The sequence below is a fragment of the Rhinopithecus roxellana genome, chromosome 21 (genome assembly GCF_007565055.1).
Source record: "Rhinopithecus roxellana isolate Shanxi Qingling chromosome 21, ASM756505v1, whole genome shotgun sequence".
Classification (NCBI taxonomy): domain Eukaryota; kingdom Metazoa; phylum Chordata; class Mammalia; order Primates; family Cercopithecidae; genus Rhinopithecus; species Rhinopithecus roxellana.
In genome coordinates this window covers 63127278-63146089 of record NC_044569.1, presented here as the reverse complement: position 1 = coordinate 63146089, position 18812 = coordinate 63127278, and the positions used below count along the sequence as shown (strand labels likewise).

The 18812-nt window shown below is 43.5% G+C and overlaps 1 protein-coding gene across 1 annotated transcript in view; it reads right to left on the bottom strand.

Annotated features, from left to right (window-relative positions):
* The window catches only part of LOC104673019 (O-acyltransferase like protein), a 76610-nt gene that overhangs the window by 57290 nt on the left and 508 nt on the right, over window positions 1–18812 (bottom strand).

The window sequence follows — 18812 nt, the reverse complement described above, 5'->3', positions numbered from 1 at the left end:
GCCTCCGCCTCCTGGGTTCAAGGGATTCTTCTGCCTCTGCCTCCCGAGTAGCTGGGATTACAGGTGCCCGCCACCATGCCCAGCTAATTTTTGTATTTTTAGCAGAGACGGTGTTTCACTGTGTTGGCCAGGCTGGTCTGACCTTATTTTTATTATGTCCTTATTGTTTCTTTGAGATTGATGTTTGTCTTTTATAAATTTATTGAGTTGCTTGCTTAGCTCAAGTTTTCAACCTTTCTTATGTCCTTGTAACAGGTAAGGAGAGCAAGGAATTTTCCTCTAAGTACTGCTATATCTGTATCTAAATTTTGATGTCTGGTGTTTTCATTATCATTCAGCTCTAAGTGTGTGTGTGCACCCACACAACTTTCCAGTACACTTTCTTATTTTTTTTTTTTTTTTACAAAGAGTTAGCTGGTAATATAATATTTAGTTTCCACACAGAGAAGGTTTCTCTTTCAGCTTTTCTTCTGTCATTTTGAAGTCTGATGTCAATCTGATTGCTGTTCTCTCCAGAAGTTTTTAGAATTTCCTCATTGCTTTTAATATTCTTAATTTTATCTCTACTGACATATACTCAGTTGTAAATTTTCTTTATTTATTTTAGCGTACTGTAAACCCTTTCAACCTGATATTTTTAATCTTCCTTTAATTCCAGAGAAAGTATTGTCATTATGGGTTCAAATATTGCCTTCTTCCATTTGCTTTGTTACACTTCTCCTTTTGGTTTCTATTATCCAACTGTTGGCACCTTTAGCCTCAATATTCTTTGGTTTTTCTTTAATCTTCACATCTCTTTACCCTTTCCTGCACTGTTTTGAGAGATCTTCAAACGATCTTCCAACTCACTAATTTTTCTTGGCCTCTATCCGTCTTACTATCTATCTCATCTATTTTGTTTTGATTTCAACTGTTCCTCTGAGTTTTTATGATTGTTTTTTCGTGCTTTGTATCAGTCATATTCTCCCTTATCTCTGATTACATTTATTGTACTTTTTAATATTCCTGATGACCCACCTGTTCCAATCATTCAGCTTCACGTAGTACACACGTTCTTCAATCCAGTGTCCCTCTTTTATGTACCTGCTCCTCAAGGATTTGGGTGTTTTGGCTTGTGTACTCTTATACTCTTTGTCTGATGAAGTGCGTGTGTTCAAGAACATGTGACAGCCCAGCCCCCAGAGTGTGTCCTGCCTCAAAAATTTAAAGAGTGCAGAGAAGAGAGCACGACCCTCAGGGCAGAAAACCCTGGCACACAGAATCAGCGTCAATCCCAGCCCTACCAAGCAACTCTCTCAGTCTGGAATTTTCCCTCAAATTATCTGAAAGAAGTAGCACTGAGAAGACATAATCTCCTGCTACTGCGATCCCCCAGCTTCTTAGGGAAGAAAGAGGACCGAAGGCAGAGGGCAGAAGGGTGAATGAATGAGTGAATGACCAGGCTGGGATTACAGGCACCTGCCACCATGCCTGGCTAATTTTTGTGTTTTTAGTAAAGATGGGGTTTCACCATGTTGGTCAGGCTGGTCTCGAACTCCTGACCTCAGGTGATCCACCCACCTTGGCCTCCCAAAGTGCAGGGATTACAGGCGTGAGCCACCGTGCCTGGCCCAGTTGGAGTTTTTCAAGCTTGATGACTATGGTCCATTTGACTTCTTTCCCTTAAAATTACATGGCAAGACGAATGTTGCCAGGACTCAGGCAGATCTGTGCATTGTGACAATAACAACTAACACGTAGGCCCTAGTGTGTGCCAGGCATGTTCTGAGTTGCTTTCTGTCCATTGTCTCATTTAACCCTCACACAACTGTGTAACGTTATAAGCTAAGTAATCATTATAGTCCCCATTTTACAGATATGGAAACTGAGGCACAGGGAGGTCACATCACTCACTCAAGGTCACATTACCAGTAAAGGGTAGTAGAAGTGAGAAAACTGAGGCTCAGAAATGATAAGTAATATGCACAACAACAGAAACCTACCTCCTTTTAATTGCTAGCAGGAATTAGAGCTGTGTATTCAAACCTAGTTTAGGCAGAATTCATAACCTCTTACTCTTTCAAATAGACACAAGGACCCAGTTTTTATTTGTCAGTTTGGAATATAATTCTTAGGCATAACTAAAGATAATGGTATTCCTTAGAAGGAGTGGGGAGAAAACCCCAATAAAGCTTGTGAAATGACCGTGCTCCTCCTGCATTTCTGTCTTAACTACTACAGTTGGATTTCTGAGATTTAACCTGGAAATCATGTTGAAGGAACTGCATTTTGCTTACATATGTGCTTTAAAAAAAAAAAAAGAAAGAAAGAAAAACAAAAGGAAATATGTAGGCCGAGTGCAGTGGCTCATGCCTGTAATTCCAGCACCTTTGGGGGCTAAGGCAGGTGGATCACTTGAGCCCACAAGCGCAAGACCACTCTGGGCAATGTGGCAAAACCCCATCTCTCTACAAAAAATACAAAAAATTAGCCAGGCATAGTGGCTTGCACCTGTAGTCCCAGCTACTCAAGAGACTGAGGTGGGTGACCTCACCAGGGGAGGTCAAGGCAGCAGTGAGCCATGATCACACCACTGCACTCAAGCCTGAGAGATAGAGTGAGACTGTCTCAAAAAAAAAAAAGGGGGAATATGTTATTTTGAAAACCTCCTGGTCCTAACTTGACAAACAGTACTTGCTGAGTTCACCGGGTTAACTGGCTTTTGAGGAGCCCTCGCCTCTTCTTCGGCCAGTTCCACTGCATCAGACCACTTGGGCTCAGCCAGCGGGTAATTATCAGTGACCTCTTCTCCATAGGTTTTCATTATTCCAGGTTTTTGCTGGAATGAGAATTACTGACCCTCCCATTTTCCTTCCAATGAGTTTGAGTCTCCTTGTCTCTCACCACACTCAGAACCTTAGAGCTGGTGTGCAACTTGGCCGTTTATAGCCATCGGTGATCTTCTAGACTGAGATGAACCACAAGACTGACCATGTCCCTCCCCTTCTTTAAACTCTTCAAGGCCCCGTGAACATAGTTAAAAGGTAAGGAGAGAACACGGTCACTATATTTATAACTTAGATAAAGAATTGCATTCAGAACATATAAAGCACCCTTACAAAGCAAACTTTTTTTGTTTTGAGGTGGAGTCTTGCTCTGTTGCCCAGGCTGGAGTGCAGTGGTGTGATCTCAGCTCACTGCAACCTCCACCTCCCAGGTTCAAGCAATTCTCCTGCCTCAGCCTCCCAAGTTGCTGGGATTACAGGCGTGCACCATCACACCTAGCTAAGTTTTATATTTTTAGTAGAGATGGGGTTTCACCATGTTGACTAGGCTGGTCTCAAATTCCTGACTTTATGATCCACCTGCCTCAGCCTCCCAAAGTGCTGAGATTACAGGCGTGAGCCACGGTGCCTAGCACAAAGCAAACATTTTTAAAAAGCCAAAGAAATGATTTTAAATCCACAAAAGCTACGAACAGGAAACCCTTGGAGAAGGAAATCCAACTGACTAATAAATAGGAGAAAGTTGTTCAGTCTTGCCAGTGAACAGCAATTAGATATTCTACTTACGGCCGGGCGCGGTGGCTCAAGCCTGTAATCCCAGCACTTTGGGAGGCCGAGACGGGCGGATCACGAGGTCAGGAGATCGAGACCATCCTGGCTAACACAGTGAAACCCAGTCTCTACTAAAAAATACAAAAAACTAGCCGGGCGTGGTGGCAGGCGCCTGTAGTCCCAGCTACTCGGGAGGCTGAGGCAGGAGAATGGCGTAAACCCGGGAGGCGGAGCTTGCAGTGAGCTGAGATCCGGCCACTGCACTCCAGCCTGGGCGACAGAGCCAGACTCCGTCTCAAAAAAAAAAAAAAAAAAAAAAAAAAAAAAAAAAAAAAAAAAAGATATTCTACTTACTGTATTGGTTGAAATTTTAAAGGTTAATATAATTAAGTGTTGGTGAGTGTCCAAAATTCATGTATTGGAAACTGAGTCCCCAATGTACCAGTATTGGAAGGTGAGGTCTAATAAGAGCTCATTAGGCCTGATAAGAGACCTAATAATGGACTAATGTCATTATTGCAGGACCAGGTCACTTGTGTAGAGAGTGGGTTATTATAAAAGCAAGCCTGATTCCTTACGCTTTCTCTCTCATTTACCTTTCCACCTTCCACTGCGGGATAACACAGCACAAAGTCCCTTACCAGATGCCAACACCATGCTCTTAGACTTCCCAGCCTCCAGAACTGTGAGAAAATAAGTCTCTTTTCTTTATAAATTATCTAGTCTATGATATTCTCTTATAGTAGCAGAAAATGAACTAAGACAGTAAAAATATGAATACATTTATTTATTTTATTTTATTTTGATAGAAACAAGGTTTTGCCATGTAGCTGAGGCTGGTCGTGAACTCCTGAGCTCAAGCAATCCACCTGCCTCAGCCTCCCAAACTGCTGGGATTACAGGCGTGAGCCACCACACCCTGCCTGAAAAAATTTTTTTGGTCTCCTGGAAGCCATTCTCTCTCCTTAGTAAGCAACTAGATTTTCTTTTAGAGACTACCACTCCCCAGCTGTGCACAATCTTGACCAAAAAATCAAGGTGCTCTGTCCTCTCATTACAGAGGCCAAAGGGGTCCCTGGAAGCCACTCCAAGCCTTACTCCCCATCACTGTGACACACAGTCAACTCTCTGCCAGGACTTTAGTTGAGTGAGAAAGGTCCCAAAGCCAAGCTTGGGCTCCACTCATCCGCCAGGAAGCAGGTCTTTAGCCTTTCCCTCCCTCCTCTGAGCTGGCCCATACTTTGCCAATAGCTTTCCTTTATGTTGAAGTTTGCGAGAACCAGTGTCTGGGGTTTAGCCAAAGACTCCTTTCTCACTGCTAGGCACAGTGATCCAGCAAGTCAGCGTCCCAGAATCTGCCCCAGGGATACACACATGAGCACACAATGCAAGATGCTTGCGGCAGTAATGCTTGTAATGGCAAAAAGTTGAACACAGACTGTGAGGTTTAACCATTTCAAAATGGCATTTTGTAGGATAAAACAGTTTAATGTTCACAATTCCAAATAGTTCAACCTCTCTCAGAAAATTGTTAAATGAGTCATGGGGCTTCCATAGTTCATATTTTATTATGCTATGCAAAAACTAAAAAGAGATACATATTTACTGCTGTGGAAATACTCCAAGACATATTATTATGTAGGGGAAAAAGCAAGTTTAAGAAATACATACATATATACACACACACGTATACCCACACACAATAGAAACATATACTCTCTCTCTTTACATACATACATATATACACACACACGTATACCCACACACAATAGAAACATATACTCTCTCTCTTTACATACATACATATATACACACACACGTATACCCACACACAATAGAAACATATACTCTCTCTCTTTACATACATACATATATACACACACACGTATACCCACACACAATAGAAACATATACTCTCTCTCTTTACATACATACATATATATACACACACGTATACCCACACACAATAGAAACATATACTCTCTCTCTTTACATACATACATATATATACACACACGTATACCCACACACAATAGAAACATATACTCTCTCTCTTTACATACATACATATATATACACACACACGTATACCCACACACAATAGAAACATATACTCTCTCTCTTTACATACATACATATATATACACACACGTATACCCACACACAATAGAAACATATACTCTCTCTCTTTACATACATACATATATATACACACACGTATACCCACACACAATAGAAACATATACTCTCTCTCTCTTTACATACATACGTATATATATATATGTTTGAAACAGAGCATTACTCTGTCACCCAGGCTGGAGTGCAGTGGTATGATCTCAGCTCACTACAGCCTTGACCTCCCAGTCTCAAGCAATCCTTCCACCTTAGCCTCCTGAGTAGCTAGGACTACAGGTACACACCACTATACCCAGCTAATTTTGTTTTTTTCATTTTTGTATAGACAGGGTCTATACATTATGTTGCCCAGGCTGGTCTCAAACTCCTGGACTCAAGTGATCCTCCTACCTTGGCCTCCCAAAGTACCGGATTACAGGCCACCATGCCTGGCAAGAAAAATAAATACATTTTTTAAACTTAAAAAAGTATATCTTTCTAGTACATACCAAAAAGAGGAAGGAGAAAATTCTAGAAAAATTTATACCTCATTGATGACACTTATTATCTAGGAAAGGGACTGGTATTTGAATGAGGGAATAAAAAGGTCTTGAACTTTGTCTGCATTATTTAGATTCATTTACAGTGTGAACAAATTCATGTATTATTTATGTAATAATCTGTAAAAATGTTTGAATCAATATACTTCTTAAATTCTTAATGGCGTCCCATCATCTAGAGTAGGGGTTGGCCAACTATAACCCTGCTTGTCTTTTAAGAAAAGTTTATTTTTAATATGGCCATGCTTGTTCATTTACATATTGTCAGAGCTGCTTTCCCACAAAATGGCAGGGTGAGTAGCTGTAAGAGAGACCCGCTCGCTGACAAAGCTGAAAATATTTACTATCAGGCCCTTTAGGGAAAAACTTTGCAGCCCTCTTAGCTACGGCTGTGATTCTCAGCTCTGGGGGAATTCTGGTGGGCATTCGAATCACCTGAGACGTTAAAAAAAAAAATACACCCAGGCTCCACCCCGACAAAGAATGACTTAATTGGTCAGGGGTGAGGCTTGAGCTTTAATTAGTTTTCAAAATGTCCCAGGTGATTGTAACGAGCAGCCAGGCTTGCCTGCTCTGTTTTAGGATTAATTCCAGACTCCTGAGTACGGTTTAAAAGGCCCTTCGTGACCTGACTTGCCCCTTTGGGCTCATCCTCCCAACCCACGCTCATTTCCTCTGCTCCAAGATACAGAACGCACCAGGCCACACTGTCTTTAAGCGTGGAATGTTCCTCCTTTCCATCTGCCTGGCAAATGTTGAATCATCCTTTAAGTCTACTGAAGGATGTTCTTCCCTAAGAAGCATTCCAGATTCTTGCTTACATGTCACACTAAAAGGTAGGTTGACATTGTGTACCTGTCTCCCACGGTGAGGGGAGGGAGGAGGCGCTGTGTCTTCATGTATCTCTCAGAGCAGGAGCTCAATGAACATTTGCTGAATCAAATTAAACTTAAAAAAATTTAAGTTCAAATGCCCAAAATCCAGGTCCACCGAGACATTGTTTCCTTGAGTCAGAAAAACAAAATAATTAAACTGGATGCGTTTACTGTAACAGACTGATTTTTTTTTTTTTTGAGACAGAATCTTGCTGTCACCCAGGCTGGAGTGCAGTGGCACAATCTCGGCTCACCGCAGCCTCCGCTTCCTGGGTTCAAGAGACTCTTGTGCTTCAGCCTCCCAAGTGGCTGGGATTACAGACATGCACCACCACACCCGGTTAATTTTCGTATTTTTAGTAGAGATGAGGTTTCACCATGTTGGCCAGGCTGGTGTCAAACTCCTGACTTCAAGCGATCCACCTGCCTCGGCCTCTCAAAGTGCTGGGATTACAGGCGTGAGCCACCACACCTGGCGTGTAACAGACTAAATGATTTTCACATCCCCTTTTCCATCATGGAGTAGCCCCAACTCTGTAGCCTGAAGTGTAAGAAAGGGTCTGGAACCATAAGCCTTGAAGAAGACAGAAACAAAAGCGATGTCGAAACTGAGGCTGTCTCCCTCCTTAGGTAAACCCTGAAGGGCACATGAAGAATATCCCATTCTTCATTTGAGAAGGTTAAATTCTAGTTTTCTTTCCAGTTGGTATTTGCTTTCTAAGCTGATTGCATTTGCAGTTGTCTAGCTGAGCTCATATTTTGTGCCACGCAAATTTTCAAATTGCGTTTGCTTCCTTTCTGAGGATGAATTCAAATGGACAAGTTGCTCTTTTCCAAACTAATCCTTAATTAGCTTCTGTCAAGAACCTAAGATATGCCAGGGCACGGGCACCCTCCAAATCAAAATACATTGTGATTGTCATGGGAGGGAGAAATAGAATAAATGAATGATTAATCGCACCTGCTACTTCAAATCATATGGCAGTTGTTCCAAGTTTCATTTTCGAAAGATTAAAAACAACTTGTTTCAATTCTGTGCTAATTGGCAGGCAAATTTTCTTTCTCACTTGGTGGCAATGAAATGTGGATATTAAAATGCACAGCTGATTAATTTCTGGGTTTGAATAGAGGAAAAAGGAGGCCTCGGTCTACAGTCTTAAGTTTTTAAATATGATGTGTTGACATCATGAAGTTGAAGGCAGTGGAAGCTTCTGGAATGCTAGGCCAGAAACAAATCCTGAAAGGAATTATGACGTTCAAGCTTTTATTAAGCACCTACCAGATTGTTACGTTACAATGGAGATTTTTGAAAACAAGAATAGTCCTTGTCTTATAGTTGACAATACAGGGCATACAGGTAAAACGCTAACTAGCAGGTGCCAGAGATTTCCTTGTGGTCGAAGAGCTGAATGTGCTCTCCATTTCACAGCCTAGTTCCTGAGACAGGCTCTTAGCAGACACCTCCTGGCAGTGCCCCTTGTGTCTGGTGGGCTATTAATCTTAGACCAAAAGAACAAGAATAGCATGCATGTTAATTTATTGTAGCTACTGTAACAATTACCACAAATTTCATAGCTTAAAACTATAGAAAGTTATTTTCTCATAGTTCTGGAGGCCAGAAATCCAAAATAAATATGACTGGACTGAAACCAAGGTGTTAGCAAGGGCTGTACTCCTTGTAGAGGCTTCAGGGAAGAATCTGTTCTTTCCTTCCTCCAGCTGCCGGCCTCCCTTGGATTGTGGCCACAGCATTCCAAACTCTGCCTCTCTGGCCACATCTTCTCCGTGTGCATGTGTGGTGGATGCATATTTCCTCCTGTCTCCCTTTTTTTTTTTTTTTTTTTGAGATGAAGTCTCACTGTCACCCAGGCTGGAGTGCAGTGGCACAATCTCAGCTCACTCCAACCTCTACCTTTCGGTTTCAAGCAATTCTCCCATCTCAGCCTCCCAAGTAGCTGGGATTACAAGCACCTGCCACCATGCCTGGCTAATTTTTGTATTTATAGTAAAGACGAGGTTTCACCATGTTGGCCAGACTGGTTTCGAACTCGACCTTCAGTGATCCACCTGCCTCAGCCTCCCAAAGTGTGGGATTACCAGCGTGAGCCACCGTGCCCAGCCTGTCACACTCTTCTAAGGATACATGGGGCTGCATTTAGGGCCCACCTGGATAATCCAGGACAACCCCCACATTTTAAGATCCTTAATTTAATCACTTCTGCAAAGACCCTGTTTCCATATAAGGTAATATTCACAGGCTCCAGGAATTGAGATGTCTTTTGGGGACCATGTTTCAGTCTACTGCAGCATGGATATTTGGCATCCAGTGAACCCAGAATTTCAGTGAAGCCCAGTTTCACCTTTACTTTTTTACATTTGCTTCATCTCAGCATCTTTTCTGTCCCTTGCTGTAGCATCAGGAGAGGATCTGGCCTTGAGTAAAACGCCCTTCAGACTAACAGCTGGGTGGGAAGAGAGGCAACATTCAGAGACCGAAAATCAGGATGACCAGATCTGCCCTGGTGACAGGGGACCCAGGCTCGGCCAGGGGCCTGTGATGGGTGCTAGTCCATTCAGTGTCTGCCTGCAGACCCCTGCCTCCGACAAGGCATCAGCTGTGGCCTTGGCTTCCAGGAGAGAAGATGAGGCACACGGACAAGAGACGTGAAATAAGCATTCCAGGAGGGAAACGTGGAATCCAAAGGGAGCAGGTGACCCGAGTAGGAAGCTCAGTACTCTGGCCAATAGGGTGGGCTCAGGGCTTGGTATAGGAACCAAGGAAGAGGGACTTGAAGGGTTAAGAAAGTCTCAGAGCAAAAGTAGCTGCTTGGGGAAATTTTCAAGAATGTGATGAGATTAGAGAAACGGGAAATGAAAAGCCCAGCAGGCTGCTTGGGATCCAGAGGCCTCCCTTCCTCCCTCATCATTCTGTCCCAGAGGAATCAAGTGCAGCAAAATGCAGCAATCACATGAAACCTGGGAGGGAGCCAGGATCTGCTGAGGGAAGTTAAAATTCCACATCAGTAGCTTCCCCTGCAAGTTCTCTGCTGTAGACACACATGGGCTGGTTGCACTTTAAGAAAATGCTCTGGGGCGAGGCACGGTGGCTCACACCTGTAATCCCAGCATGTTGGGAGGCCAAGGCAGGCAGATCACCTGAGGTCAGGAGTTCAAGACCAGCCTGGCCAACACGGCAAAACCTATCTCTACCAGAAAAAGTACAAAAATGAGCCAGGTGTGTTGGTGTGCACCTGTAGTCCCAGCTTACTTGGGAGGCTGAGGCAGGAGAATCACTTGAACTGGTGAGGTAGAGGTTGCAGTGAGCTGAGATCATGCCACTGCACTCTAGCCTGGTGACAGAGTGAGACTCCTCAAAAAAAAAAAAAAAAAAAAGCTCTGCTACATCTCAAGGAAAATGAGTCCCTGGACCTACCCGAGACACAGTGCTTTACTTTTTTTTTTTTTCTCTCTCCATTCTGGATGATAAATACATGCTTTTGATTCTAGAGTGCATTTGAGAGGTGTTAATTCATAGTTCTTTGTATTAGTTTGCTAGTGCTGTCTTCAGAATTTTCCACAAACTGAGTGGCTTAAAACAACAGAGATGTTTTATCTCACAGTTCTAGGGACTAGAAATCGGAAATCAAGGGCTGAGCAGCATTGGTTCCCTTCGGAGGCTCCGAGGAAGAACCAGTTCCATGCTCTGCCAGCTTCTAGAGGTTGCCAGCAGCCCTAGGCCGGGAGGCATCACCCCAATCTCCTCTCCATCCTTATGGAACGTTCTCCCTCTGTGTCTGTGTCCAAATTTCCCTTTTATAAGGACATCAATAATGAGATTAGGGCCTACCCTAATCTACTATTACCTCCCCTTACATATCTGCAAAGACCTTATTTCCAAGTAACTTAACATTCACAGGAACCAGGGGGTTATGGTTTCAACATATCTTTTGGGAAGATACGTTCAACCTATAACATTCACCAGGTGGGGATTAGTATCGATTACACTGATATAAAAACCATGTGGGACACTGGATTCATTCGCTAGGGCTGCCATAATGAACTACCACAGCCTGGGTGGCTTAAACAACAGGAATTCATTTCTCCCAGTTCTGGAGGCTGTATGCCGAGACCAAGGCACTGGCAGGGTTGGCTGCTTCTGAGGCCTCTCTCCTTATCCTCTAGGAGACTGTCGTCTTGTGTCCCCATGTGGTCTTCCCTCCATGTATGTCCCAAGCTCCTTTTCTTATAAGGGGCACCAGTTATTGGTTAAGACAACCGCCACCCCAACTCATCTCGTCTGGGCTTAATAATCTCTCTCTTTTTTTTTTTTTTTTTTTTTTGAGACAGGGTCTTACTCCGTCACCCAGGCTGGAATACAGTGCCACAATCACAGCTCACTGTAGCCTCGAACTCCCAGGCTCAGGTGATCCCCCCACCTTAGACCCCTGGGCAGCCGAGATTACAGGCATGTGCCACCATGCCCAGCTAAATTTTTGTATTTTTTGTAGAGATAGTTTAGCCCTGTTGCCCAGACTGGTCTTGAACTCCTGGACTCAAGCAATCCTCCCACCTTGGCCTCCCAAAGAGCTGGGATTACAGGCATGAATCGCCACGTCTGGCCCAATTATCTCTTTAAAGACCCTGTCTCCAAATAGAATCCCATCCTGACGTACTGGGACTTAAACATATGAATTTGAGGGAAACACAAGTCAGCCCATAACATACACAAATTACAAATAATGAAGCCTGTAGTATAATAATGAGGTCCTTAGTATCAATTCCACATATAATGAATTGATTCTCTCAGAATACTTTCATTGATTTTTACCCAACTCTTGTATCCGTAGCCAATCTATGGTTTCAGTTGACTAAGTATCGTCCCAACATGAATGTTGATATTTTCATTTACGTCAATGAGTAATACCGACGTGAAACAAGGAAGATGTATGTCAGAACTTATTTGTCCATGATGTGAGCAAATTTTTTGCTGAATTTTATGACAGTTGGAGTACTGAAGATACTTCCTTATCTTTTTGTGCTATTCATAATGTAATGGTTAGACATTACACACTTCTAATTTGCACTCAAGATTTTATCCATCAATTTCCTCAGTCTAGACAATAAAACAATAAATCAAGCCCTGACTTACAGCTATTGCTGACTTCCCTGATGAAGACAGGCCCCCGTGGCTGATTCCCAGCTCTCAAGGTGACGTCCCTGAACACGAACTTAGAAGGCCACGCACAGTAGCACAGCAGTGACTTCCACTGTACAGACACGAGAGCTGTAAATAGCTTTAAGAATACAGATAGATTTTTTTTTCTTTTCTTTTTTTTTTTTTTTTTTGAGACAGTCTCACTCTGTCGCCAGGCTGGAGTGCAGTGGTGCAATTTTGGCTCTTTGCAACCTCCACCTCCCAGGTTCAAGTGATTCTTCTGCCTCAGCCTCCTGAGTAGTTGGGATTACAGGCACATGCCACCACACCCAGCTAACTTTTGTATTTTTAATATAGATGGGGTTTCACCATATTGGCCAGGAAACTCTCAATCTCCTGACCTCGTGATCCACCCATCTCAACCTCCCAAAGTGCTGGGATTACAGGTGTGAGCCACTGTACCCAGCCTTTACCCAGCACAACTGGCCATTGTTAACATAAGACATAGATTTTTTTTTCTAATGTAGTAAAATAATTAGGAAGTGATGAGTTTTGAATATTTATTACTTTTGGGCTGGGCATGGTGGCTTACACCTGTAATCCCAGCACTTTGGGAGGCCAAGGTGGGCAGATCACCTGAGGTCAGGAGTTTGAGAACAGCCTGACCAACTTGGTGAAACCCCATCTCTACTAAAAATACAAACACTGGCCAGGTATGGCAGCGCACACCTGTAATCCCAGCTGCTCGGAAGGCTGAGGCAGGAGAATTGCTTGAACCCAGGAGGGGGAGGCTGCAGTGAGCCAAGATTGCCCCACTGTACTCTAGCCTGGGTGACAGAGTGACTCAGTCTCAAAAAAAAAAAAAAAATCGATTACTTTTGTTCTTTTTTTTTTTTTTTTTCCTTTTTTTTCCCCTGAGACATAGTCTTGCTCTGCCGCCCAGGTTGGAGTGCAGTGGCTGGTTCTCAGCTCACTGCAAGCTCCGCCTCCTGGGTTTAAGCCATTCTCCTGCCTCAGCCTCCCGAGTAGCTGGGACTACAGGCGCCCGCCTCGTCACCCGGCTAGTTTTTTGTGTTTTTTAGTAGAGACGGGGTTTCACCATGTTAGCCAGGATGGTCTCGATCTCCTGACCTCGTGATCCGCCCGTCTCGGCCTCCCAAAGTGCTGGGATTACAGGCTTGAGCCACCGCGCCCGGCCACTTTTGTTCTTAATATAATTTAATTGTAAATTTGCATGAGTTAGCCCCTAAAAATAATTATATTTAACAACCACCTTGACACTTAACAATTGGCACTCGCAAGCCAGCACAGACTGTCTGTAGCACACTGCTGGGCTTAGGAGTCAGAAGTCCTTTTTTTATTTTAGGTTCTGGGTATATGTGCAGGTTTGTTATAGGTAAACTATGTGTCATGAGGGTTTGGTTGGAATTCTTTAAAGTTGCTGTAGATTTCCAGAATTGAGGACACAGTCTGGTCATTTACAGGTGAGGAACCTCATTAAAGGCAATGTGTTAAACAAGGTGATGTGGCTTGGGTGAGGCCACACAGCTGGTGATTGGCCTAACCAGGAGGTGGTCCCAGGCCTTATTGCCAGCCTAGCACAATTTCCACTGCCTAGTATCCTGTCTCTAAACCTTGATTCGTTTACAAGAGAAGTACAATGAGGAAAGGAACAAAGTGCCTGTGGGAAGGTTCAGGGGGTCAGGCAGAGAGAGAAAGAGGAGAAAAGAGACAAATTATCAACATAGTAGGACAGCCCAGACAGGGGACCAACCCTGAATTATAATAGAAATAGACAAGTATGAAGAAAGAGGAAGGCAGCTCATTCCATGGTGGTTAATGTAAACCAAAAATACGATTCTAAGACCCCCAACCATCTGAATGCACCCTTCCTTTCAGCCAAGGGCATTCCAAAGTCAACCTGAAAAACTCGTTCAGGCCACAATGGGAAGGGAGGGGGGCATCCCTCATTATACCCTCCTCCCTTTCAGAATTCAGGCACAACTGGCCAGTGTTAACATAAGACTGATAGAGGAGACTTAAGTCTGATAAGAGACATTGACAATCTATTGTCTCTGAAGCTTGTTACCTGGAGGTTTCATCTGCATAATAACCTAGGTCTCCATAATCCCTTATCTTAACCCACACACTTCCTTCTATGGATTCCAGGTCTTTAGATAAACTTTTTCAACCAATTGCCAATAGGAAAAGCTCTGAACCCACCTATGACCTAGAAGCCACCCCATTCCCTTCCAGTTGTCCTGCCTTTTCAGACCAAACCAATACACATCTTACGTGTATTGACTGATGTCTCATATCTCCCTGAAATGTACCAACCTGCAGTCTGACCACCTGGGCACATGTTCTCAGGATCTCCTGGGGCTGTGGTCACAGGACATCAGTCACTCATTTTGACTCAGAATAAATCCCTTCAAGTATTTTACAGTGTTTGACTCTTTGTAGACATCAAGGAGAAAGAACATTTAAAATAATCAGGAGAGAGGATACCAGTGATCTTTTGGGATGTGGTTTTTGTGTTTTGTTTTTGAGATGGAGTTTCGTTCTTGTCACCCAGGCTGGAGTGCAATGGAGTGATCTCAGCTCACTGCAACCTCTGCCTCCTGGGTTCAAGCAACTCTCCTGCTTCAGCCTCCCAAGTAACCAGGATTACAGGCGCCCACCACCATGCCTGGCTAATTTTTGTATTTTTAGTAAAGATGGGGCTTCACGATGTTGGCCAGGTTGCTCTTGAACTCCTGACCTCAGGTGATCTGCCTGCCTGGGCCTCTCAAAGTACTGGGATTACAGGCATGAGCCACTGTGCCTGGCCTGGATGTGGTTTTTGTACGTGATAAGAGGTTGAATGTAGGACTTCTGAGCTTTACAAAGTTTAAAACAACAGCAACAAAACCAGAAGCAGACCAGAACGCTCGCTGAGGACTTTAGCAGGAAAAAGGGACATAAAATAAAACCCCAAGATTCAGGAGGGTGGCAAAACCAAAGCATACAAATGTATGTGGTGGATTTTGTTTCTGTAAGGATGGTGGACCTGAGAATGTTAGAAAGCAAATGGAAAAACATGGTGGAAAGTTTGAAACGGAGCCTCCTTTTAGAGTCAAATTACTACAGTGTTTCCTACCATGGCTGCCCCCTTTAATCTATCTTACCCACTGCTGGATTGAGTGTCTCTAAATATCAGTCTCTCTCCTGTTCTAGAACAGCCGTGACTCAAGGACTCTCTCTCCACCTTATTCCTCCGGCCCTGGCCCACTATCCAAGCTCCTACACAGCCCATGCCTGCCACCATCTTCGTGTTTGGGGCTTGGAGGTGGCATTTAAAAATGCCATCACACAGCTGGGCAGGGTGGCTCATGCCTGTAATCCTAGCACTTCAGGAGGCCGAGGTGGGCAGATCTCTTGAGGTCAGGAGTTCGAGATCAGACTGTTCAACATGGCGAAACCCCGTTTCTACTAAAAATGCAAAAATTAGCTGGGTGTGGTGGCGCATGCCTGTAATCCCAGCTACTTGGGAGGTTGAGGCAGGAGAATCACTTGAATCCAGGAGGCAGAGGTGCAGAGATCACGCCATTGCACTCTAGCCTGGGTGACAAGAGTGAAACTCTGTCTCAAAAAAAAAAAAAAAAAGGCTATTGTGCAATATTTAATACATTAAAAAGTCATAAACAATAAAACAAGTGCCTATGTTCCCACCACCCAGCTTAAAAAATAAAACTTGACCAATCATTTGAAATGGGTGTTCCTAATTGCATCCCCACCAAGGCTAGCCCTGGACTGAATTTGGAGGTTAACGTTCTCACGCATTTCTGAACATTTGTACTACATATGCAGAACCATATAGATAGAGCAAGACAGCACCTTAAATTGCATTTGTTTAAACTTATATATGTATATAACTTCCTACAGCTTGTTTTTTTCTTCTTGATGTTATTTCCATGTGATCCATATGTGTAGCTCTGCTTCACTCTTTTTGTTGCTGGGTTTTATTTTGTTTTTCTTGTTTCTCTTGTGGCTTATTTTATTTTATTGAGAGAGAGTCTTGCTCTGTCACCCAGGCTGGAGTGCAGTGGAGCAATCTCGGCTCTCTGCAACCTCCGCCTCCCATGCTCAAGGAATCCTCCCACCTCAGCCTCCTGAGCAGCTGGGACTACAGGCCTGTGCCACCACACCAGGCTAACTTTTTAATTTTTAGTAGAGACGGGGTTTCACCATGTTGGCCAGGCTAGTCTCAAACTCCTGAGCTCAAGCAATCCACTTGCCTCAGCCTCCCAAAGTGCTGGGGTTACAGGCATGAGCCACTGTGCCCGGCCCTGTTGTTGCTTATTTTATTCAACGATTAAAAGTGCAGACTCAGGAATTGGACGATGTGAGCTCAAATCTTATTTCTACCACTGCAGGCAGGATACTTTGCATTTCTGTGACTCCATTTCCTCTTGTATAAAAGAGATGATACTAACACTGTCCTCCCCCGCATAGTGGCTGCTAGAACTAAATGGCACCGCTCCCGTCCAAGCCTCGGAATGATGCCTACTGTATTAAAGTACTCACTCACCAGTGACTCTTATTCTTTTTCCATCCACATGACTGCCAGGAAAACCAAACTGAGAACTAAGGTCAGAACGACATGCTGTGCTCAAAAATCTCAGGCAAAATGTCAGAGCAACAATGCCAAGTATTTTCTGGTACATTAGAATGAAAATCAGTTTAAAAAACTACCAAGTATTGTATTCATCTGTTACAATAAATTAAGTCATCTATCCACTTAGGTAAATCATTCAATTCTTTCCCGAACCATTTATCTTGGAAAAATCTTTTTAACTTAAAAGATTTTCAATCTTCAGGCTCCTACAGATGGAACATGGTCAGTGCATGACTAGAGCAACTTACAAGGCAAATATAGCGTTAACATGGCTGTGACTAATGATGACAATATGTGCCACCACCTCATCACCAGGAATCTGAGCCAGCCACGGCACCGTCTGGATTTTCTTGGCCCACTTATTTGGCCGCAGTTTGTCAGAATGTTCCCTACAACATCACTAAGTGTTGGAGCAAAACAATCAATTTCAAAATGGGACTTGAAGAAGATGGCTAGTAAATCAATTGGATTTGTATTCTCTTGCTATTCCATTAAGTATCCGGACATCTAATCCTGTGTAGCATGGCAACTGCTTCAAATTATGTTTTTTTGTTTGTTGTTTTTTGTTTTTTTGAGATGAAGCCTCACTCTTGTCTCCCAGGCAGGAGTGCAGTGGCACGATCTTGACTCACTGCAAACTCCACCTCCCAGGTTCAAGCGATTCTCATTACTCAGCCTCCCAAGTAGCTGAGATTATAGGCACCCACGACCATGCCGGGCTGATATTTGTATTTTTAGTAGAGATGGGGTTTCACCATGTTGGCCAGGCTGGTCCTGAACTCCTTACCTCAGGTGATCCGCTCACCTTGGCCTCTCAAAGTGCTGGGATTACAAGCGTGAGCCACTGTGCTCGGCCTTATGTGCTATTTTGAATTACAAAATATCAGATGAAAGCTTTTGATTACGATGGATATTATGCTACTAAGCATTTTTCAATACAAAGTACATTAGTCATGCATTCAAAATGTGAATGTAAATTGCTATGTTCGTTTGTCTGGCTTTGGAAAAAGCAAGTTTTTACATTTTTCCTTGTTAGTGGTTCCCATCAGTATCAACTATGAATCATTCTTCTGAAAAAGAGGTTACCCCAGTGAAAACACATCTGATTTTTTGTCCCTTTCTGGCAGGAAAGTGTGTGTCTCTTTAGTTGTAGGAATGATTTTGGGAAACTAATAACAAACTTCTAACCATCTGAAGTTCATCTCTATGACATGCCAAGAAGTGTGGCTGCAGTCTCACTCCATCCAGCTTGAGCCCACACATTTACCAACACACTCCTTAGCATGTACTATCAAGCACAGAATGGGCAAGACTTTTTCCCCCGAATAAGGAAGCAACTCATTACCAAAAGCAAACTAAATGTCTAGAAAAAGAAGCCCTCCAGGCGCAGTGGCTCATGCCTGTAATCCCAGCACTTTGGGAGGCTGAGGCGGGTGGATCACGAGGTCAGGAGTTCGAGACCAGCCTGACCAACATGGTGAAACCCTGTCTCTACTAAAAATACAAAAATTAGGCATAGTGGCGGGTGTCTATAATCCCAGCTACTCGGGAGGCTGAGGATCACTTGAACCCAGAAGGCAGAGGTTACAGTGAACCAAGATCACACCATTGTACTCCAGCCTGGGTGACAGAGTGAGACTCCATCTCAAAAAAAAAAACCCAAGATATCTCGTATGACAGTGAAATGTTATCCATATTGATGACATCAATGATGTTAATAATAAGCATCATACAGTGTATAAACTATTCTCATCTTTCTTTTTTGAGAAGGCTCACTCTGTTGCCCAGGCTGACATGATCTCTGCTCACTGCAACCTCTGCCTTCTAGGTTCAAGTGATTCTTCTGCTTCAGCCTCCCAAGTAACTGGGATTACAGGTGTGTACCACCACACCTGGCTAATTTTTGTGTTTGTG